Source organism: Arvicanthis niloticus, chromosome 2 (genome assembly GCF_011762505.2).
Source record: "Arvicanthis niloticus isolate mArvNil1 chromosome 2, mArvNil1.pat.X, whole genome shotgun sequence".
Lineage (NCBI taxonomy): Eukaryota > Metazoa > Chordata > Mammalia > Rodentia > Muridae > Arvicanthis > Arvicanthis niloticus.
The window spans coordinates 34,024,824-34,049,909 of record NC_047659.1 but is presented as its reverse complement, the minus strand read 5'-3'; the positions used below and the strand labels follow the sequence as shown (position 1 = coordinate 34,049,909).

General features: G+C 38.1%; 2 long non-coding RNA genes across 2 annotated transcripts in view; one reads left to right on the top strand and one right to left on the bottom strand.

Moving 5' to 3' along the window:
• LOC143441312 (uncharacterized) overlaps positions 1 to 17,160 on the bottom strand; it is a 46,255-nt gene extending 29,095 nt beyond the window's left edge. Inside the window, exon 1 of the long non-coding RNA XR_013108605.1 lies at positions 17,025 to 17,160. This is a non-coding gene — a long non-coding RNA (uncharacterized LOC143441312). The remainder of the gene's footprint in view (positions 1 to 17,024) is intronic.
• On the top strand, positions 1,489 to 12,822 carry LOC143441313 (uncharacterized). The gene is made up of 5 exons (XR_013108606.1): positions 1,489 to 1,639; positions 3,981 to 4,056; positions 4,670 to 4,817; positions 5,457 to 5,667; positions 7,603 to 12,822. It is a non-coding gene; the product is annotated as an uncharacterized LOC143441313 (long non-coding RNA).
• Positions 17,161 to 25,086: the final 7,926 nt, after the last annotated feature.

Below are 25,086 nucleotides of genomic sequence, written 5' to 3'. Positions count from 1 at the left end.
TGGGGAAGAAATGCCTAGTGATTTAATTGTTCAACATAATTAATTCAAGGCATAGACAATAGTTGCTGGAAAGGGCTCCTTTTCACAAAGGAAAATCCAGGTAGAAGCTATTATGCCTTATTTAACCAGTATTTAATATGATATTATACATGTAGATGTGAGACAACAGAATTCTTGGTCGTTAATAATTGCATAGATGAGCCTTTGTAAAATAGTTTCCTTTTTTGATTTATAGTGCTAAATGAAATATCTTTGGTATTAAATACTAACAGCAGAAAATGTACAAACCACCTCGCATCCATGACTATCCTACTCGATCCAAAGCCAGCCAAATAGGAAATGTCCTGCTTGAACTAAAATAAGCAGTATAGACTGGGCTGACATTTTTGGTCCCACGTTGAATTGGCAGTGCTGTTGGACTAAGGAGACCCTCAGAGGTCTCTCCTTCCAGTCAGCTGTTATCAAAGGGGGATGTCGGATCTCTCTCTCTCTCTCTCTCTCTCTCTCTCTCTCTCTCTCTCTCTCTCTCTCTTACTTGTTGCTTGTACGTTAGAGTTAATGAAGCAATGTAGAAAGGTCAGAAGGAAACATTTTTACTTTTTTCCTGCTAAGCAGAATAATTGAGAGCCTTGATGGCAATGTTGTTGCCTCTGTGTTGTTATAGCAGGAAGATGCTGCCTGGCTCTCCAGAGCCTGACACTTTTACTAAGTGAGACTTGGTAACAAGGCTTCTATAATTTCTAATTTGCCCTTTGTGAGACTCATTGTCTCTCCCACATATTTTTTTTTTAATCAAATTGAGATTTTTTTTTTTAGCTTGACTCTGGGAGTTTTTGTTTAATATGCCTTACTTTTATCAAAGTTGAAATAATACTAAATTACTCCTAACTTGTATCTAATAGAAACTGTAAAATTATATAACTTTTGCAAAAAAAGAAAAAACAATCAAGGGGACATATTAAAGCCTTCATTCCTTATGGCTCCCTCTCCTAGCTAAACCCTTAAATTAAGAAATACCATTTGTAAGCAGAATTTAAGTAGCATATATGCAAATTTTCTGTTACCTATTTATGTTTGTTTCTGGTGCTGTTAACAATTCATTTATTCTCAAGTCAACCTTTTAATAACGGTGGAGTACTAAAATAAAGCATTAAGTAGAGAATTACCCTTAAAATACTGTGGCCGTTCAGATTTATGAATCTTTTTCCCCACCAAACATCTAAAGACATCATTTTTATAAGAAAGCAAATTTAAATACTGCCCGGTTTTTTACACAAGTGCTGTACTTAAAGGGACCATCCATAAGCACAACGCTTGCAGCTGTTTGTGCGGTCCCTTGAGAAGTGCGTTAAGCAGATAATTACGTACATGTGTGTATATATGTATGTATTTGCGCTCCACAATACCTGAGTGGTTAGCCAATTAAGCAGAACTTAGCACTAAATGAGTCATCTCTTGTATTTGCTGTATACTGTGGGCGCTCTTGAATAAATAAGATCTGTGCTGCTATAAATAGGCTCCTTGAAAAAGGAGTCATCTCTGCGCTTTTCTTTGTAATGCTCCTCTCCTGGTCGCTGCTTGGATTTTGCTTTCTACTCTTAATACTAAGCCTGCTCATTAATCTCCGTCCTTTTCTGAGGTTAGTCTAGGCTGTTCTTGTAGCTGTAGCACTCATTGGGTTGCCGTAGGAACAGGAGAGCCGAGTAAATATGCTTATGGAAAAGAAATGACTACTAATTAAATGTGAATAGCATTTATAAATTGCCTAGTTCTCACAAAACGCAGAACATAATGTGCTTTGATGTACTTCATTAGTACAAGGCACCTATATTTTTAAAATAATCTGCGAGTTGAAAAAACCAAATTTTAATGCAAAAGTGATCTTTCCGTGCTTTCGTTTTCCTGCTGACTATAAATCCTGTAATTTAATGCAGATATCCTTTTACTGCATTTACATGGCAGAAAAAGACATTTGGTTGGCCTGTGAAACGGCTGGAAAGCTTCACGATTCTCTAACCAAAGTGTAATTCCTTTTTTTTATTGTTCAGAGTACTGCGTTTCTATTACATTTTAGACAATAAGGAACGTCTTGCACCGTCCAGTCTGAACCTAGGTAGGCAGTATTTTCACATCACACGGTACTGTGCTCTTTGCCTGCCTTGCCTATAAAATCAAGAGTTTTGTGTGAACTACAGAGCCAGGTTTCTTTTCGGTCACTGGGCAGTCTCACTTGTGCTTTGTAGGGACAAAAAAAAGCACCTCTCACCATTTCGGAGAGACGAGAAGGCCCCCAACTTCAATTATCACTCTGCGTGTCTCAGCAGAAAACTCATAAGGTCCACGTGTGAATTTGCACTTGAGGGGTGGAGTTGCCTCGCGTTTCTTTGGGGGAGCTGGACGTTTGGAATTTACTTATTTCCAAACAGCTGGTGGAGGTCTCCACTTTACCAGGCATAAGATCTTTCTTTCTCAAGTTTGTCAGTAATCCAGGACAAGCTGGGCCACAGCTTTGCAAACTCCTAAATTTCACTAGAGTGCTACTGCACTTTGATGATCTCTTTCCAAAGATCTTTATTCTAGAAAGGACCCAAATCACTGGCTATCAAAACAGCAAAGAAAAAAAAAAAAAAAAAATCTAAGGTTCTAAGGTTGTTTTCGTTTTTATTCTTCTTAATGCTATGAATGAGCCACTTTACATTCCTCTTTGTTTCTCTAAGAGATATGTGCATATGCATGTAACAAAGAGGGACTTCAAAGTCCCTCTTTCTGAAAATCTTAACAAATGATCCTCTAATCAGATGAGAATCTCAGGGCAAGAGACTGACTGGGTGAGTCGCTTCCAGGCCCTTGTGTTGCCTGGGCATGCGCAGTTGACAAGGCAGCGTTGGTTCAGCCGCTTGCTCTTTGGGTGTGATTACCATGACTTTTTCTTTTGGTTGATTTTCAGCAATGCGTTTGTTGCCAAGCTACGTGCCAAGCAGAGGGTAGTAAAGACACGATTGTTTTTATTCCCTGAAGTTGCTAACTTCTGACTTTTTATTTCTCTTCTACAAAAGGAGACAAGTGAGTCAGATGGTGCTTAGCATTTAATACATATTAGATTCGTGCTATTTCTAATGAATGTGATTATTCTATAGTATTTTGCATGGATTTAATTTAAAATAGCATAGATTTAATAATGTCTGATGAATAAAATTCAATCACAGGCATTTGTAGGCTTTCAATAAACTCATATAGAATTTAATTGAATAATAAACTTTAAAATTATTAATCTTTAAGTAAAACTTGATTCTCAACTTTCAGAATTACATTTAGTCTTATAAGTGCTATAGGAAAAAGCTTTCTAAATTAACTGACCTTATTAGGACTTTAATGAATTAGAAAGACTTTATTAAAAGCAATTCTGCCCTCTCATCAGTAAATTATAGTTGTTTTTTTTAAAAACTCAAAAGAAAAGAACATACATAAATGGTCCAGTTAAACTCACAATATTAATTTCTACTTGTGTGCTTAGATAATATTTTATTCTGACTCTGCTGTCAAAATATTTGCAGTTCTAAATGAAATTTATAGTAAACAATTCCATAGCTAATGCTAGGTATTTTTTTTTATATATATTTAACAATGTGAAAAGTAATTTCACTGAGCATTAGTTACGTGTAGAAAGCAACACGAAATGTGTTATATGTATGACGTCTTCAATTTTTATGAAACCCCACAAGAGAGAGTAAACAACACCCACTTTCAGATGAAGGAGATGAACTTGGAGAAATAAGCTACTTTTTCCGAAGGTTTGGGTAACAATGTCAGGACTCAGACGTTAACCAAATTCTTGTGCTTCAATGCCCCTTCGCAACACTTACAGTTTTTAATGTCAATTTATTTTTCTTGTGTGATATTTTACTCCAACAATCTAGTCTGCAATGTCATCTACAGCTAATATCACCTTTACTCTTCTCTGCCTGTTTTTCTGTGATTAGTGTCCATGGTTTACTTTTCCTTTAATGTTGTGAACCTAGACCTTGGGAAACTGGTATCATTGAAAATCCTCACAAGGTATGTTGCGATAGCTTAGCCTCATCCTGCTTGCCTTCCCATTTTCATCCTTGAGCAAACCAGAAGCCCAGTGTTAAAGACGCTAAAAAATACCATACTTCATAGTAAGTATTTCAAGAGATTAAAAATACTCATGTAAAGGTTGTGTTTGTCCTAAAAGATGGATTTTTATATTAAAAATAAAATAAAGCATTGATTCTTAAATGCATATGAGGATTAAATTATTGATTTGGATTAAAAACATCAACAAACATCCATAATGTTATGGCTTCTGAAAATCCATTTCTCAGTTAGAAAATCAACTTAATTGCTTAGAAATGCCTTATGTAGGGTTCCTCCACACCACAGGTACAGAAGTCAAAGTCTGAGATGCTCTGAGAGTTGTAGTGACTCTTATCTCTAAGAGCCACAAAGTACCATAAGTAGATTGTACAGTTGCTCTCCTTCATTGCCTGGTTATCTCAGACACTCATCAGAAGAATAACATTTCAAGATTGGCTTGTAGCCAACTCAAGACTCTAAACAGAAGCAATTTTAGAGTGCATTTATGTTCTGAAATGTTTGGAGATATTTTTACCAAGCTTTATAACTTGCATTTTTAAATTTTCCTTAGTTAAATGAAACCCCTAAGTATTTGTATCGGGCAACTAGACCGAACCAACTTAATACCTGGTCTGAATAAACAAGCAAGGAAACAGAGTTCTGCTGTGAAGGGGCAAGAGTTAGCCTCATGGTATCCCAACCATATGACAGACAGTAAGGTAAAGTACATTGACTCTTTACATTAATTCTTCCATCTTAAAGATAAATGTGTGACTCTCTTCTGATTATCTTAGGATGGTCTACAAGGATCATGTGACCGACATAGTAGACTTCAAAGAGGGGAGAACTCTGAAGCAATCTATAATTAAATAATTCTCCTAAGTAGTATCTTATCATTCTCTCAGGGCACTGGAACCTGCTATGCCATCACCTTATTTTCAAGGAATATTCTTATTAATGAAGGATAATCATTCTTTAATCCAAATGCAGTATTGTCATTTTATGGTGACATAACCACATCAATACATTTTATATACCTTTCTCAACATACTCTATATTATAGTTTTCAATAAATTACATATAAGTTTAAGGATAAATTATGTACAACATATGGGTCAACTTGTCATTATATTGTCTTATTGATAGTTTTAATGCTAATTAATGGATCCACTTATTTCATTAATGAACACATTATTGTACTAATACCAACTTATGATTATTTCTTTTTCATATATTTTATATTTGAACTCATGGCTAACTTCAAAGCTCCTGTTCTTAATCATAACTCATATTGTTCTATCTGAGAAAATGGAGCTGGGCTATTAATTTTGTATTCAGTATTTTTCCTGCTACTGTAGCAAAATCCTTGACAAAAGCAACCTAAGAAAAGAAAGACTCGTTTTGCTTCACGGATTGAGTTACAGTCCATCATGGTGGAGAAAGTCACAGCAGCAAGAACATGATGTCACATTGCATCCACAATAGGAAGCAGAGCTATGAAATGATGCTACACACAGTTGGAGTGAGGCTTCCCACCTTCATGAATCCAATCTATAAGCTCCCTCACAGGTGCGTGCCCTCTCCTTGGTGATCCTAGACCCTGTCAAACTGACAATCAATATTAGCATTCCTGAATATTTTAAGGCTTACTAAAATATATTCTTATTACAATTTTCTAATAAAACAACAAAGACTTTATTTTCAAGTATTTTTACTTTTGTATTTTTTTTCCTAAAATCATACAAAGGTTTTGAAACATGTCAAATATTATCATAGACATATTATATAAACATACACATAAATAAGGTGTGTGTGGGGGGGGTGGGTGTTTCAGAAGGCAGGAAATGGCCCAATTTTTTAAAACTTTTAGTTGGTTTTGAGTGGCAAAGAATAAAATTTGTTGACTATATTCCAATCCTTATTTTTCATACCTGAGACACTGAGGTTCAGACTGTAAATCACATTTCAGTTATTACACGTGTGTGTGTATGTGTGAATACCTCTGTCCATATGTGTGCCAAAGGAGGCCAGAAAATGCTGTTGGATTCCCTGGAACTGGAGTTCCAGGTGGTCATAAGGCCCCCAGAGAGGTGCTGGGATCCCTGTAAGCTATCTCTCCAGCCCCCAAAATCTATTACTTGACTCTTATTCCGTTGTTGCATTATGTTTTACTTTATACGCTTCTTGGTGTTTCTTTTTTTTCCTTCTTGGTGTTTCTTAAAATATGTAGAAATTGCCAGGTAAGAGCATGCCCTGTACCATTCATTTACAGCTAGTCCTTTGTACGAGTTCTGCATCCTCAGATTCAGCCAACATCAGACCCAAAATACTCAGAAAGACTGACTCTTCTGAACACTACAAACTTTTTCTCACCATCATTTCCTAAATAATTCAGTTTAACAACTGTTACATAGAATTTACATTGTATAGGGCATTTTATATCATCTGCATGTATTTGCAGTTTCTAAAGCCATTTTATATAAGGGACTTGAACACCTGAAGATTATTGGAAGTCCTGATGGATGACTGTGTTCTTTCTTCAGAATATTACTGGTCCTGTTCTAGGATTAGCAGATAACTAGATGCACAGCAAATTCTGAACTAAACTAATTCCAGAAAGTACTGCTCATGTAATATCTGCCTCAACCAAGGAGCTTTCCAATGTAGGAGACTTCTGAATAGACAATCAAAGTGACAAACTTGAAATGAACTATTTCCTTTTCAAAGAGAAAGTTAATTAAATGTGTGTATATCTATACTGGTTTGTGCCAGACAAATAACTTGAATGTATAATTCTTAAAATAATGTGTGTGTGTGTGTGTGTGTGTGTGTGTGTGTGTGTGTGTGTGTGTGTGTGTGAAAATGCCTCGGGTCTAAGAATAAAAGTTGTGAGAAGCAAAAACATGAGGGCTGCCATGGTGGAGGAACCATAGATATCGAAGCTTGAATTATTAGAAGTAAATTTTATAGAGACTTCTTTGTTGGAGTTAAGACTTTCCCCATTTTAGCAAGGAGTCCTCACAAATACTTCTAATCAGAGAAAAACATGGCTGTACCTTTGTTTCCAACTGATAATAGTATTTATAGCACAGAGAGTGCATATAAAATAGCATATTAAAAACAAGGAAGGTGTGCTTTCAGAGTAAAGTCATTTCTAAAATTCCAAATTTTTTTTCAATGAACTTTCAGTGCTCTGCATCACCTTCATCAAAGTTTGAAGCTTTCACTAATCAAGAGGCATTGGAAAGAAGCTTGTGGGACAGCTGGATGCTGTTATAAGTAGTATGGTACCATAAATAAAAGCTAAGAAGACACCGTTATCGTGAATGTCTCTCCTTATCCTTAGGTTTCATTAGACAATTTTTTTTTCATTCATTAGATGTAAAGGTCCACAGTAGAACTGTCAGCTGGTGACAGGGACATTTGAGATTCAGTTTTATGACTTTAAGTTTAAAACATTATTGTTGAAGTTTAAGATACTTTATGGGCTTTTTCTTTTTCCAGATGCTTGAAACTTATAGACACATACCAGTCCCAGGGATTTTTGTCCAATGCATTCTTGCTTCAGTTAGCCTGGGATTGGTTCTGATGACTCTCTCTCTCCAGCACCCATGTACTGCTGATCCTGACCATCCCAGCCTGAGAAGAAAGTGCCTGATGATCCTTTGAAAATTCGAGAAATTTCCTGATTTTTCACAACATTTTCAAAATTCTCTTTATTTGCTTGGTTGTCAAATCATAGGATTTTAGAGTCGATGGGGAAAATATATAATTTCACAATATTCATGGCCATACGTGTATGAGAAACATAGATCTTGGGTAAACTTTTATGAATTATTAATTTAGTGGTTCGGAGCCAGGACATTAACTGGAATACTTGTTGGTTGTAAATTAGTGTGTCTTAAAGTTCTGATTCCTGCAGCACTCTCTTTCTTCTTCCGTCTCACAATCCACCCCATCCTTTTCTGTAGTCAGGTAGGCAAGTTCAGGCAGGTCTGAAAGCAGAGCGACTGGCTCACACCTTTTGCCAGCAGAGAAGTCCTACACTTTGTGTCAGGATAAGAGAGAAGTAAAAATCTATTCTCAGCTCACCAGGCATCACCTAGGTAGTAGATAGAGATGCAGAGGTTTTGGACTTGTTACACATGAACTGAGTGTCTACATTAAAAAGGCTCAGTCAGTATCAGACCCTTGCCCTAGTTTGCATTCGATTTTTGTGATAAACACCATCACCAAAAATTACTTGGGGATGAAAGGGTTCGTTTGTCCTGAAGATCATTATCCATGACTGAGGGAAGCCAACTGAGGAATCTAGAGGAAGGAACTGAAGGAGAGACCATGGAGGAGCACTGCTGACTGCCTTGTTCTCCGTGGCTCCCTCATCTTAACCTTCTCTAGAATCCAGGACCACCACCAAGAGTGGCACTACTCACAGTGGGCTGGGCCTTCCAACTTAGTCACTAATAAGGAAAATGTAGGCCAGGGAAAATACCATGTGCCTTTAACCTCATCACTTGGTAAATAGACAGAGGTGAATCTCTATACATTTGAGACTAGCCCTGTCTACATATCTGAGTTATAGACCAGCCCAGGTTACACAGTGAGAACTTGTCTCAAAAAGATGTAAAGTTAAAACTAAGAGTGGATCTGTAGTTAAGAGCAAGTTCAATTCCTAGTATCCACATGGACCTCACAACCATTTGTAACTCCAGTTCCAGGAGATCTGATGCCATTTTCTGGTCTCTGAGAGCACTAGGCACACACATGGTATACAGACATGCATGCAGGCAAAACGTACACACATAAAAGTAAAACTAAGAAAAGACAATGCCTCCACAGACTTGCCTAAAGCCAAATCTGAGTGAGATATTTTCTCAATTCAGATTCTCCTTTCCCAGATAACCATAGTTGGTGTCAAGATAACAAAAAATTAATAAATAGAAATAAAATTCTAACTAGTGTACTATCTGAGACACATATTTGAATCACAAGCTTCTGGAGAAAAATCTCACAAAATACTTGATTTCAACTAGAGTAGATTAAACTTACAGCAACTGTAAATGGATTAAACTCACAGCAACTGTAATTGAACTGTATCGAGACTTGTCATCTGTTGAGAATTCTATTCACTGAAAATAATTACAGTCTAAATAGGCCACATTCTTATACATCTGTCTCAGGAGCTACTAGGAACACATCACAACCTCTCCCACAATGGATCCTGGTTTAGGTAGATAATGTCCCTGTCCTCTGATATGAGCCTTGTTAATAGGGACTCTCCTTATAAGTCCAGAAAAAGCATGTGGTTTTTGCACTAACAAAGTATCTGAAATCTAATAGTTCACCAAAAAGAATCTCTATTAAGTAAATGCTACATTCTGAATGGCGCATAGTGTTTTGTGTAAAGCCCTTAAATGTGTAAGAGCTCTATTTTTGCTTTGTTCATTGGTTTTGGAAACTTCTGAAAAAGAACTGAAAGTTTTTGCCAAAGAATTCTTCATACTATCAGTCATTAAATTGCCTCTAGTCATCATGCCATTATGGATAGAAATGCAAAAAATTAAATTAAATGGACTAGAGACCATCCTAAAAATTGAGGCTTTATATTATTAAAAAAAAAAAAAAAATGATAGTAGAAAATGGTGAACCTTCATTATTCTATCCTCTAAGCAAGACTAAGGAGACTGCAGGTGAAATTCACCCAGTGTTATCACAGCTAGTCATCTTGACCCATGGCTCCCCTCACTGACTACTATGTCTCCATAGGCTCTTTTGATTCTTTTTCTTATGTCCCATTCAGTCTCCTAGATCTGAAGACCCTTGGAACCAGTCTTCTCAGCCTTCACTCATTTCAAGGATGTTATTTATACAGTCTTTTCATTTTGGTCACAATATTGTCCTCTGTACTTTCAAATATGTGTCTCCAGCCATACCTCTTCAACTGGATCCTAAGTTCATAGTTCCAACTACCTACTCAGCATCTCAAGACATCTCAGCTCAGATGTTCTCAATCTGCGTTCGCCCTTCCCTTTAACTTTTCTTTTGCAGTCCTCTTTCTTGTAGGAAAATTGTGACTCTATTCTCTGGGTTTCTCAGGGTCTACCTCTTGGAGTCATCTTTAGTATCTTTCTTTTTGTTATACCTCATAATCTCCTTTTTGCCAGGGACAATTTTAACACATTACTTTGTTTCCTCTCAGTTATTCTGGAAAATTTCATCCATTACACAACTGTCCCATATTCTTATATCCCTATCATCTCAGAGGCTGTGTTTAGGTACCTGAACCAAATGTATTCACAAGTAAGATATATATTCACCAGCCTTTATGTATATTTCATGTACCCTAAGCAACATCCTGAAAGCTGACCCCAGTTCTGTTCTTGTCTTCTCATTACTTTCCTCATCTTATCAAAGATTTACCTGGACAAACTAAAAAGTCATCAAGAGAGTCAACAACAACAACAAAGTGTACTTTACCCTGGCTTCAAACCCCTTTCCTGATTCATTCTGCACTCAGACCCTCTGTATAGTAATTTCCCTTCTTCTCACTGCATTTTCAGTACTTGAAGATGCCAGCTACCCAGCGCCTCGAATTCTCTGCCTTCCCCATAAGTCTGTTGCTCCTTCACCTCCATAACATGTTCTTTATGTGCCCCCATCCTTCTCTGATCATCCTATTTAAATTTGCAGTTTTCCTTCTAGGGTACCCCCTAGCCTATATTTACATGTATGCACAGCAATAATTACTACCATGCTTTGTTCATATGCATTTGCTTATGCCCTGTTCCTTCCTCCTGCAATGGAGGCTTTTTAATAGGGAGGTATGTCTATTTTACTCACCTCTCTGTGTGTCTGCCTTGTGCCATATACATCATAAATATTTTCAGTGAGTGACTGGCTGCATGAGTGATTAAAGCCATATGCCATAACAAAACACAGAAACATATACATGAGGCTCCTCTCTCAACCTATTCCTTTATTTATATTCCACATCGCAGATTCCACAAAGAGATACTAAAATGTGAGCAATAATTAACATGCCTGAACTTTGCAGAAGACATTTGAATTTTCTATGCCTTGCTCATCTCCTGGAAAAGAAAAGTCTGCTGTGTTCGATTTGATTCTAGTTTCTCCCCTTTTCTAAAATTATTTTTCTTCTTCCCTATCCCCTCTTTGCCATGAAGTCTCATGACTGTAACTATTTTCTCTTCCAGTTACTATATGTTAACACATTACTTCACTTCCTCTCAGTTATATGGCTGAAAGATGTCATAGAATAAAAGACCGAAGCATGGTAGATACCTTTGTTGATTTGTTTTGAGCCCACCTAGATAAATACATGTCTGTGGTTTAATTTTTCATTTTCTTATGAAAGTAGAATAAAACAATCTCCAAAAGTTTTCATTTAATGCACCATATGCCTCTATAGGTTAGTGACAGTTTTTTGGGTTTGTTTTTTGTTTGGTTTGTTTTTTTTAAACAAATAAACAAAAAAAACAAAAAAACTGGATTGATTTGACTATAAGAAGCACTGAGTATACATATTTATTTCTAGCCATGAAACTGGTTGTTCTGAAAAACACTTCTTTACTAGGTGTTATGGGTCAGTGGGGCAGCTAAAAGTTGATTTGAGCTTCAGTTAAAGAATCATACCTAAATTTATACAAAAAATCTTGTATGGGCTCACCCCACTCTGCATTGAATAAGTGTATGATTAACAGCTATGCACAATTAGCAGGATAAAAGCCATGATTATAAGCTTGGTCTGCACCACAATATCTACTGCGCTCTGGCCCACCTCTTATTAGAGCTCTAATATTTACATTTTCATTATTTACTTAAGGGTTTATATAATTCACCAGTTAATAACTTAGAAGTGTGTCTTCAAAATTATTCTCCCTGTGAGGAGATCATGAAAAAAGAGAACAGCCTTTTAGAGCCAGTTAATTATCAGATCAAATTAAAATATTTATTAAAGTTGTATAATATAAGTTTAATAACAAATAACTAGAACAGGAAAGGATTTTTTTTTCTTTCCTTGTAATGATGAAAAACATACTTTTCCAACTCTCCTTTAAGGTTGTTTCTGCTGCAAGGGATTGGTATGTGTAATTATAATATCATGAATACTTAAATTTCTCTCATGCTGAGAAAGCCCTGGGAAGACTGTAGCTTGCTCTCTGATTTTGATACCTGACCTTTCAACTGGAAAACAAAACCACCCTGACCTAGACTGATTCATTGAATTCTCCTATGGCTGACAGAAGGAATACTTATCTGAGACCTGAAAACTTGCAGCTTGCACAAATTCAACCACAAGGCTGCCTGAGGTTTATAGTAGGGCATCCCTGACTGTGGCCAAACCTACAGCTCCTGAAAATAGACTGGAATGAACTTGCCTTGTCACAGGGTTTTCTAGATTATCTCCCTTTAAGATTTTTCCAACAGTAGGTATGATCTAAAATTTAAAAAATAGTAATAATAACAAGCTGGGCAGCGGTGGCTCACACCTTTAATCCCAGCACTTAGGAGGCAGAGGCAGGTGGATTTCCGAGTTCGAGGCCAGCCTGGTCTACAGAGTGAGTTCCAGGACAGCCAGGGCTATACTGAGAAACCCTGTCTCGAAAAACACAAAAGAAAACAAAGTAAAAAACAACAACAATAAAATAACATTTTGGCATATTAATGAATGAGCAGTGATGGATATAGCAATTTCACTAAAATTTAGTTGCCTTCGACTTACAAGATTGGATTATTTTTAAGATAATGTACAACAAAATTGTATGAATTTTTGTTTTGTTAACAACAATAAACCTTCTTAATCACTTAAATATATATTGTCAAATTGCATGCCTATCAAAGTATGGGACATGGACCTAAAAGTTCAGAGTTTGTTTTGTTTTGTTTTGTTTTGTTTTGTTTTGTGGTTTTTATGCTGCTGGGATGGTTTACATGGATTGTCAATTCACCTGGCAGATCAGCTCCTGGACATATCTGCAAAGAACTTTATACATTAGGTCAACTATAATAAAAACACTCAATCTTAACTGAGGGTAACACTATTCTAGGGTTGGGGTCCTAGGCTAAACAAAAAACAAAAATAGACAAGCAGTAACAAGACAACCCACTCTGTCTCTCCATCTCCCTTGTCCTCCCCTTCCCTCCCTCCCTCCTTCTTCCCTGCTTCCTGACTGTGGTTAGAACATCACCAGCAGCCCTAAGCTTCTGACTCCAGTGCTTTTTTCCTCCACTAAGATCGACTGTGCCTTTTGAACTGCAAGCAAACACAGAATCTTCCTTAACCCTCTCTTGACAAGGTGTTTTATCACACAGGACAGGTGAATAATATAGAAAGGTTTTCTACTTAACACTATATGCTGTCTTAATGACTGTCTGTGTGTGTGTGCGCACAGAGGATGCAATGAAGAGCTTGAGACAGCTGTATTCATCACCCAAGTAAGAAAGAAATTGCTACAATAATCAGCATGGTCAGGCCAGTAAGATTGCAAGTTGAAGAGGAACAACTTTCTCCACCCAATTAGAGCGGGCTATGTCTCTTCCCTCCAAATATGATATTCCTTTACCTGGTTTCTTGACAGGATCTTTTCATACATTTGAGCCTCAGCCTAGAAAACTCCTGATGCTGTCCTATCTCAGTTCTTTCTATACAGGTACCTTCCTCGCTCTGGCTTAGAACCCTATAACAGTTCTGACTTTCTATTCCTCTGTCAGACTCCCACTTCTTATTCATGCTTAAACACAGAGAGAGGACTAGAAAATGTCCCTTCTACAACTTTGAGGATCCTGCATTGATCAAAAACTCAATACAAATTTTCACAGCTCTACTTACCAAATTTATCCACTGACCTTTACAGTCTCAATTTGTATCCACACCCACACAAGCTCTCTCATCATTCTTTTCATCAATTCCTGGAATAGAATTAATGTTTTTCTACCTGAAATCCTCTGCTCATGTAATTCCACGCCTCTGGAAATCCCTTTCACTCTCCTGTCCCTGACAAATCCCAGTATATTCCTTGGAATTTGCCACCCCCAGAAGAAGCTTTTCTAATCCTTCCAGGAAAAAAATCAGTCATTTCTAGCAAGAACTGCATATAATTGTTTGTCCTTGGCAATGATCATATTCTCTTAATTTTAAAATCATTTTGATATATGGATGTTAACTTTCTTAATATCTGGCACTCCATCTAAGGCACTACAGCATATGATACTACTTTCTGGATACACTATATGCTTAATAAATATTAGTAACACTACTTGCAGCCTGTCTTATCAAGACATGGTTTACAGTTCCCAGGGCAATACGTCGTCCAAGTTGGGCATTAAACAGCCTCTCCACTGCATCCCATATGACCAACTGCAAGCCACAAGTTAGATAAAACAACTTAGATGCAGCCCATACATTCCATAAAGTCTTTATGGAATGGGTAAAATGTTTACCTTTAGAGAAAAATCTACTCTATTTGTACAACATGCAATTATATAACAAAAATTGGACTATTAAACTAAATATTGCTTCAGCAATTCTCTCTTGTTTTGAAGACTCCCATTTTTATTGGATATTTTATGTATTTACATTTTAAATGTTTTCCCCTTTTCTGGATTCCCCTCTAGAATCCCCCTATCCCATCACCCTCCCTCTGCTTCTATGAGGATACTCTCTTATCCACCCACTCACTTCCACCTCACCTCCCAGGCATTCCCCTACACTGGGGCATCAAGCCTTCACAAGACCAAGGACTTCACCTCCTATTGATGCCAGACAGCGCCATTCTTTGCTTCATATGTGGCTGGAGCCATAGGTCCCTCCATGTGTACTCTTTTGTTGGTGGTTTAGTCCCTGGGAGCTCTGGGGGGCTCTGGTTGGTTGATATTGTTGTTCTTCCTATGGGATTACAAACCCCTTCAGCTCCTTCAGTCCTTTCTGTAACTCCTCCACTGGGGTTCCTGTGCTCAGTCCAGAGGGTGGCATCCACTTCTGTATTTGTCAGGCTCTAGCAGAGCCTCTCATGATGTCTCCCATTTTATAATGCTTTTGACTGATAATCATAAGCTGAACTAAAATTCTGCATAGTGGAAATTTGGCTTCATAATATAGAGCTGACTAATTTCTATAAAGGGCCACTGCTGTAATTCGAAACACACTTTAATTCGCTTCTGTATGCACTTGAGCAGATACAATGGTGTTAGCGCTTAGCATTAAAGAAGGTACCTATAAGATGTTTGCTATAAAGAAATGACCCTGTGACCTCCTAGACAAAGGCAGCTCCACCCCATACACCTGGCAAAAACAACTTATAGAATGTCCCAAGAATCTTTATTTGACTAGAGGTCAACTTAGAAAACCTTGAACTTTTTCTACTTGTTATGAAAAGGTGGTGCAACATTTAAATGCTTCTAGAGTATCTACTGTATGCAGGTAGAATTCTGTGTGCTAAAAATAGAGCATAACCAGAGTCACTCATTGTCCATAGGAACGTACTATGCCTCTGTACTGTTTAGAGTTATTGTCAGCTTGACCCAAGATGGAGTCATTTGAGAAGGAACCTCAACTGAAAAACATCAGATTGGAGGCAAGTTTGTGGAAGATTTTCTAGACTAATAATTGATGTGGAAGGGTCGATCCCAGTGTGGGTGGCTCCATCCCAGGTCAATGATCCTGAGAGGTGTAAGAAAAGTAGCTGAACAGGATCTGGTAGAGGGACCCAGTAAGTATCATTTCTCCATTGTCTCTGCTTCAGGTTTTATCTCCAGGTCCTGTCACTGATTGAGTTCCTACCTTGGCTTGCCTCGGTGATAAACTGTGACCTGAAAATTTAACCCAAATAAATCCTTTCTTCCCCAAGTTGCTATAGGTCATGTTTTTTATCACAGCAATAGAAACCTAACTAGAACACCCTCATAAGCATTTGCAAATTTCATTTGGATAAAAAGAAATTTAACAATTACATCTTTGTTGCGGTATTTAGGATAGTGGAAAGGGCTCACAGAAGGCCACCTGTGAATTCCAAGTCCATTCTTAGGGTCTGAGGAAAATGGTTCCTGTCTATTACACAAATTTAAAACATATGCTACTTATGAAAAACAAAATGCAAATTCTATTCATTTTATACAATGATAACCTTATGGAATTTCTTTTCTTCCTATCAATTTAATTTCAGATGTACAAGTGAATCTTTTATTTTTCACCACCAATAGACAATATCCAATTTAAAATAATCTTTCTACCATTGAGGAATACATTTATTTTCTTTTGTTTTGGCAACTGCTCTCAATAGTTAGTGAAATCAACAAACTGTCTTGGTACCATATATCACTGCCATGCTTGGCTTATTTAAGGATCAGTGGAACTTGATTAAAAATTTCCTTCAGAATTACCAATTTAGATGAATTGTGCATATTTGAAATGAGTGGCAAATATTTCACTATAAAATAAAGAATTATTTCAAATTACATTTCTCTAATTAAAATCCCTGCTGTATGTTTTATTCAGATGTGTATACAATGCCATTTGTATAGAATGCTAAGCAAAACCTAACAGTTAATTTGGGGGTTACTGCAGTAAAAGTATGTTATCTTTTATATATATCACAACATTACTTATTATCAGCTTTACACACAGCATTTTGCCTTTGATTTACACAAACAACTGTAAATGTTTTATATATTTGTGAGGAAGTGAATGATATTAGACCATCAATCTATGGGGACTGCAAATCAGGAGGAAAAAAAAAAAGGCCATTACATTTCAAAGCCGTTAAATCAGTTGTGCCCCCTGGCTGATTTTGTCAGCTATATTTGCTGTGGGTAAAACCGTTGATGCCTGGAATACTGGAGGGGCCCTGAGAGTCCTAGAGAGTAAATAGCAGCTGAGTTGTAAACTACACCACACATCTCACACTTACCGCACAAGCCCGGCTTACACTTTCCTCCGAATAAATCCAGCAGCTTTAAAAAGAGCAAGAGAGAGAGAAATAAAGAAAAGGGGAGGGGAAAACAAGGCAGAACCCATGCCTTCTGTCACTGCCTCCAGCTTCAGCCCTCAGCAGCCTGCCAACAGGACACTGTTCTGCCAGTTGTAAATTTTAATTGGCCATCTGGGGAAAGCACAAACCACTGACTAGAGATTAATCAGCAAATTAACCCAGGCATAATACACATTTCCCAGTGGACCTGAAGCTGCTGTAGGCTTGAGCGCAGCATCCTGGGATGCTGGAGAACCTGTGTAGAATGCTGTTATTGCTTACTGCATTTGGAAGAACATCTTTTCAGCATTCTAAATTTCCCTTCTGTGTGACCTTGCCAGTGCCCCTGATTTGTATGGAAGTTGCAAAGAGCTCCCCACCCCATCTCTCTCTCTCTCTCTCTCTCTCTCTCTCTCTCTCTCTCTCTCTCTCTCTCTCTCTCTCTCTCTCTCTCCCTCTCCCTCTCTCTTCCTCCTCCTCTTCCTCCTCCTCCTCCTCCTCCTTGTCCTTCTCCTCTCTTCTCCTCTTCATCATCCTCCTCCTCCCCCTCCTCCTTCTCCTTATCTCCCCCTACTTATCATCATCATCATTCCTCCTCTTCCTCCTCCTCCTCCTTTTTCCCCTTAGCCCACCCCCTCTCTGAAGTACTAAACGCACATGGCTCAGGTACTGTGATTTCAGGAAAGTGTTGATGAATTTGTGAAAGAGACAACTTTTCTCTGGTGTTATTTGTTCCGTTTGCTAAAGTACCCACAGGAAGAAACAAGAGTGTACCTGGTTTTTACCCACTCTGTGAATCACTGGAGAATAGCATTCATGTAGCCAACTTCTTGTGCTACATAGAATATGTTCTTGTAGAACCTGTACTGCAAAAGAAGGATTTCTAAATAATAAAGCCTCACTCTTTAAATCTAGCTCATAGAAAATGATTTTAGCTAAGTGTTCATTTGTATACAATATGGGACCTCAACTTTTCAACAAAACAGTTTTCTAATTAGCTTAGGGATGCTCTGTAAGCTGAGATGAAGAGAGGTTAAACAGTAAGGAAATGATATTACAATAACAAACCCTCAAAATTAACATGGAGTATGGTAGGATTGAGGGCAGTGATCTGAAATACGATGAACGGAGAATAAAGGAATTCCATTGCCAGAGCTTTTGAAGTAGTAAAAATGAGAAGGTCCTGTTTATTAGCCTAAGGAAGGGTGTTGAAAGCACAGACCACTCAGAAGATAAAGATGGCCTATAAAACATACTGAATGAACTTACTGGAAGGAAACCAAGGTGATGTGGCCAGGACAAACCATGAAGACCATAGATTTTCACCTTGCTGATACTTGTTCTTCCAAATCTGCCAACTTACTTAGAACTGCAGCATAGACAGGAGACTCAATGGTTTCTAGTGAAAGTGGGAGTGTGAAATTTTCATATCAGCAGTTGGTGTCACGTCAGACAAAAGCACTGTTGCCTTTTCTGTCCACAGTCCATGCTCAGTGAACCATATACCATATGACCAGAGTCAGACACACACAAGGCACCATTTCACATACAGATGAGGGAGCTATGACATCACCAGGTACAAAGATCCTGACCAAAGCCTAAATACGTGTGACCTTGGAACTTTAGGGGACTGAGGTAATAGAATGTACAGCATGGCATCTTTGATACAGAAAAGGACAAGATGGAATGGCAGTGACCTGAGATTGTGGGCAAACCTGAGGATGATCTGAGATTGTGTACAAGTCCAGGAAATAGTCAGATTGTGTGTAAGCTGGCAAAGCGTCTCAGATGGTTGTGTGCAAGTTCAGGAAGCCTGTGTATTGAAAGAGAAGAGCAGAGCCTTGTGCTAGGTAACCCTGGGAAAACAGGGCTAGAGAGCAGTCTTTTCATCCCATTTCCATCTGCTTTTTGTCCTGACATCTGATCTCAACAGTTCTGAACAAGCTCACATGGCATTCTGATTTGATGCAACCAAAAGAACCTTGGCCAGAACAACCATAAACGGTAATGGCACCATCATAGCCCGAGAAAACAAATAAAATTAGTAACTTTTCCTCTACCCACTCAGAAACAGAGCAGGCTTTAGGTCACTTTCAGGAATGCAGGTGCTGTTGAGCTATTTCATAAAACTCTACTCTGTCCCACTGCTAAATTCTGTACACCCATTTCACATGCCTCTGGCAAAACAGACAGACTCTTTCCTTCCACAACCATCCCACCTCTATTGCATTATCAAGCAATGCTGCCTGTCAAATCTCATGCCCTTAAACTAAACTGGCTGCTGGATGAGCTCTGAACTGCCTGCGACAGTAAATTAGGCAATATGCAGGGCCCCCAGACCCTGGCGGTTAAATGGAAGCCCAGGCTTCAGGTGGGAATCCAGAGGGGACACCCTCCCTTAAAGAAAGGTTTCAGGAAAAGCTTTAGCTTAACAATGTATTAAATCACCTAGCCATGTTATCTTGAGGCTTAGGTGAGATAGAAAGGAAACATCAGATTAGCATCAGATTTAACATTGAATGCAGTAACTAGCAAGCCAAAATATTTACCCTTTTTAGTGCTTGATACATATATATATATATATATATATATATATATATATATATATATATATATATTCAGCAACTACAACAAACCAAAAGGAAAAACTCTCTTCTTCTCTCTCTCTTCCTCTCCCTCCCCCTCCCCACTCTCAAGTCTTGAAACATCTGGCTTCTGCTGTTGCTGCCTGACTGCAGAACTTTAGCTGTACCCTCAGCACCCAAGAAATAATTGCTAAACCCAATAGTAAGTGCACACTAGCCATAGTCAGTGTTTCCAGTGTGCTTTGGAGGTGGATTTCTTTGTCTCCCCCGGGAAGGATACCATCCAAAGGTTATCACAGGCTCAAACAAACTCAAAGGAGTGTGTGTGTGGTCTCCTGTGAATTGTTCCAAAGCCTCACTGTCTAACTTTCACTCTGCTCTCCTATTTCAAGTTTCCATGTTATCTCAATTTATACATGTCACATATAGAATACTTAGTAACCCATATAGGTAAACCAGCTGGTGTCATGCTTATCTTGTCACATGTACCTTCCCACATCATACATCATACATTTTAAACAAGTGAACAAAGGAGCCCATGCCAATATTTGAGTGCATATACTCAGACCTTTAAAATAATTTCTATTTTACCTTATCTTTATTATCTAAAAATAAACATTTTCCAGGGACAGTTTCACACACTGTTGCTAAAAGCTAGAAATGGAGGCTAAATAAATAAAATAAAATATAAAATAAAAACTGAGGTGCACAGAGTTCAGAGCAACAATGTAAAATTGAGCCATAACAGTATTCCAGCCTTTTAAAGGCTGGAAATGGATATGGTTTGCTACAAGCTAAGTATCAAGATCCTTCAAACGTAGCTACATCTCCCTTCCTCTTCCTCACTCCCCCCATCCTCTCGCCGACTCTAAGCTTTTCTACTTTTGAAAGTGTTGCAGATTTTTGTGGTCAAGGGTTTTGCATACACAGGAGAGGATGTCACATGCCTGGAACAAGGGTGCAAGGGAACAAGGGTTGTATCAGCACCACCTGATATAGGTGCTGGGAACTGAAGCCAGGTCCTCTAAAGAGCAGCAATTGCCCTTTAACATCTTCTTCACCAGAAAAAGAGCTACTACTCATTTCAAGATCTTAATCACAGGATGCTTTGGCAAGCTTTTTCTGACTTCTCCAATAGAATTGTTTTTCTTCTGTCCAGCAGCTTGCCCCATTCTAACGCTTTAACCTCTGAGCATTATGTACAGATTGATCTTTTCACATATGCTTTCTCAGCAAGGATATGCATTCTTTGAGGCTCGGAGTCTTATCTAGTATGTCACATACAGAATACAGCCAATGCAGTGTGTAATGGGCAAAGACAATGGACTCTTTGTCGGAGTGATAATACACGGAATAGGAGAAGAAAAACTTCCTGGATGAATTTTAGGATTCATATTTGTCTTGTTGCCAATCAGACTCTTGGGAATTTCAGAAATAATTATGACAGCCTTGAGTTTCATATCTTTTATGATTTAACAACTTTTAGGTTAAATAACATACATACCATTAAATACATAATTAAAGATTGCCTTGTTTTACATAACTTCAATTTTACCAACTTTATTGAGAATAATAGGCATACAATTAAATGTACTGACTTAAGAGATCAGCTTGATTTGTTCTGCCAAATGTATCCATCTTCAGGCTTGCACAGCTCGTCTCTATCACAGTGTGTGTGCCATATTATTATCACCCCAAAAGTTCCATCATACTTTTTGTAATCAGTCCACTAAACACCCCTCGTTACTACCACAGGAACCACTAGTTATTAACAGAACTATAAACTAATTCTCTCTGTTCGAAGACTTGACATACTTAGAATTAAAAATGTGCCCTTTATTGTGTCTGGGTATTTTGTTCAAATAACTCTATGTTTTAACATATAACTTTTATTAATAAGTAATAATTTAATGCCTGGGCATTCAAGAATCGGTTATTCACTCATATGTTGATATGAAATAACTTTAACTGTCATTTGAGTTGTTTTTAGTTTCTGTTTATGAATAAAATTTTTTTTTTTTTTGAGATAGGACCTAAGGAAGGGCTGACCTCCAACCAACTATGTAGCTATGTATAGCTTTGAACTCCTAATCCACCAGGTTCCACCCCCTAAATGCTGGAACTGCAGTTGTATAACACCATACTTACCTACTATAAGAGTTTATATCAGTAAAGCATAGACTATATTAAGACTAAAAATATAATGTAACCAGAGAATAACAAAGGTTAGTTCAAATAAAAGAATGATTTTGTTTTCTACTTTATCATTTTTGGGAGGTTAGCTCAGTTAATGAAGTCTTTCTGTTGGTGAAGACTAGAGTTTGGATCCTCTACTAATGACTTTTCTGTCACCAGGATAAAATATGACCACAAGAAACTGTGAGGCTCCACCAATCAGCTGGAGTCCACAGAAGTGGCAAGAAGTTGCTGGAATATCATGAGAAGTTCTTTGGTGGATTATTTTCTAAAAAGTCACAGCAAGCAAGATTGGCAACACAAGGCAAACCAATGCTAGATCATCATCAGTGAGGATTTGTGAGATGGAGCAAGGTGAATCAATGGCAGAGCCCCATCTCACTGTCTGTGGGGTCATATTTATAATCTTTCTACACATCACACATCCTCTTATGTGTCTGCTTCAGCAAAATATCCTTCCACCTGTTTTCCCCAGCAAAAATATGACATAACTGAGTTTCCAAAGAAACCAAAAATTTCTACTTCAGAATCAATGTTTTTAAGACTATTTCTTTTTATTTTATGTGTCCGAGTATCTAGCCTAATGTGCGTGCATGCGTGTGTGCGTGAATGCATGTGTGTGTGATGTAGATTTCTAGTGCCCAAAGAGGCTAGAAGAGGGTGTCAGATCCCAAAGAACTAGAGTTATAGACGGCTTAAACCTGTCATGATGTGGGCCATCACTGAACACAGGTCCTTTGCAAAGTACTTGCTGCTCTTAAACACTGAGCTATCTTTCCAGTTGCAATGGCCTACATTGCAATCATGTCTTGTGTAAGTAATCCAAGCTGCAATGAGTTCATGAATACAATGACTATGTACTGTGTCAAAGTCACTGTTTCAGCGCACTCTTTCACATCCTCTGGCTTTTACATTCTTTCTTGTTCCCTGAGCCTTGTGTCTATATTTTGATGGAGAAAAGATGATACAGATCATTTATAAAAGAAAGCACATCCTACTGTGGGTGGTTCCAACCCTGGGCAGGTTGTCCTGAGAGGTATAAGAAAGGTAGCTAAATATGAGCCTGGGATGTGAGCCAGTAAGCAACATTCCTCTATGGTCTCCATTTCAGGGCCTATCTTCAGGTTCCGTCCCTGGTAGAAATACTTCCCTGATTTCCCTGGATGATGGACTCTGAAGTGGAAGTAAATGAAACTTGGAAACTTGTATCATTTTGTTGATATTATTTATTTGGCAAAATATCATTTTATATGTCCCTTTATCATTTTAGGTATTCAGTTTGTCTTGATACTAGGATTGAATCAAGGATCTCACAAATTCTCCATAAGTCTCTCATTTTAGTTTGTATTCTCTTTAAATCACTGAATATATTTAAAATGGTAATCTTAATTCTTGTTGTAAAGATGTTGAATTGGAAGCTGCTTCCATGGACATACTTAGAAAAGTCAGGAAAACAAAGAATACAGTGTTTTCCAATGGAGAAAAAGAATCAAGAATCAAAAAGGAGACAAGAGAGCTGAAGAGTATGGAAAATCAAGGCAACCCAGGGGAAATATACAGCCCACGGCCCAAAATTCTTGAGTCACTGGCATGGGGATAGGAAACAGGATCCTCATACAAGCAAAAAGCCAAGCATTTCAGATGAAGCCATCAGCCATTCTCCTATTCACAGGACAAGCTCACAGTTATTGCTAGCTTTACATCTACTGAGGATCCTAGTGAGTCTGCAACTCAAGAATGACAAGTCTGAACTGGGAAAGAAGGCTTGGCTGGAGCTGGACACCATCTTGAGAGGGCAACTATGATTTAAGACTAAGGCTCTGTGCAAGCCTAATAGCAAGGAACAATCAAAAGGTTGGGAATCCCAGACCCAGACCATCGCACATCCCCCTGGGTAGGGACTATCTACATGATATTATTTTGGATATGGAAAAAGGCTAGACACATGTACTGGACAACCAGGAAAATACAAAAGGACGGCACTGAAAAGCTCAGTAGTGAAAGGCACCACCCTCTTTAGTGAGGAGGTCAGCTCTAACTTTGTAGCTAGTGTTCTACCATGTAGTCAGTTGTCTGAGAGCAGTAAGTATAGTAACTGTGGAAACTAAGTAGTTCTGATGCAGAAGTCAGACTACAACTTGAAGTTCACAGCTTGCTCTCTGCTGTAGAGTATACCACAAACAGGACTTAGTCTAGAGCTCGGCTCTTTTTTTTTTTTTTTTCTTTTTCTTTTTCTTTTTCTTTTTTTTTATTAGATATTTTATTTACACTTCAGATGCCATCCCCTTTCCCCATTCCCCCCCTTAGAAAACCCCTATCCCATGCCCCCTTTTCCTTTTTGCATTTATACATTTTTTTAAAATAATGTTAATCATAAGCGTTATAAGTTTGGAATTGTTCAATCAGAGGTGTAACCCACTGACCGACCTAGATATAACAACTATCTTTGACTGGTGGAGATACATGAATATCTGCCTCCCTGTCTCCCCCCTCTTTCTCTCTTTCATCACCTAGCTTCTCCTATCCTTCTTCTCCACCTCTTTTTACTCCTTTTCTTCCTCTCAGTACTCCTCCTACCTTAGCTCCTCCTACACATCACCCTTCCTGTTAAAATGAAACTTTTCTCTCAAAATACAATTAGAGCATAATTATGCCAATTTGTACCAGTGAGGTACAAGATAGTCCTAATACCCAGTCCATCATTTTGTTGACTAACCAGCACCTCTGTCATCTATCCTAACTAAAATATTTACTTCTGAACCTGGCTTTAGGATGAATGTCAGCTGACGACCATCCACTCAAATCTTTTCTCTTACGGTAAATAGCTATAAGTTTTCAACCCCGTCAGAAATCCAGAATGACTGAGTTAACTATAATTGTGGGAAGCACAAAGCATAGCTTCTAAAACTTAGCCAATTTATAGAGACCTCTGAACACCTGAAAAGCCCCTATACTACCGAACATTGGAGCATCAAATCTTCAGCCTTCTGGCCCAGAATCATCTGACAGACCTTGGTGATGCAGGATTATTAAGGACTGATTACTCTGTCTAGGCAGATATAATCAGTCGACTATTCTGCATGTGTGTCCTTTTCTGGACAGTAATTTGTCTGTAGATGGAGAGAGGCAATTCTTGCCTAGTGGCTGTTACCACACAACTGGAGTAACCCCAAGGATGCTCAATTTCTTCTTAGAATCCATGACAGGAAGCTGTCAGGAGC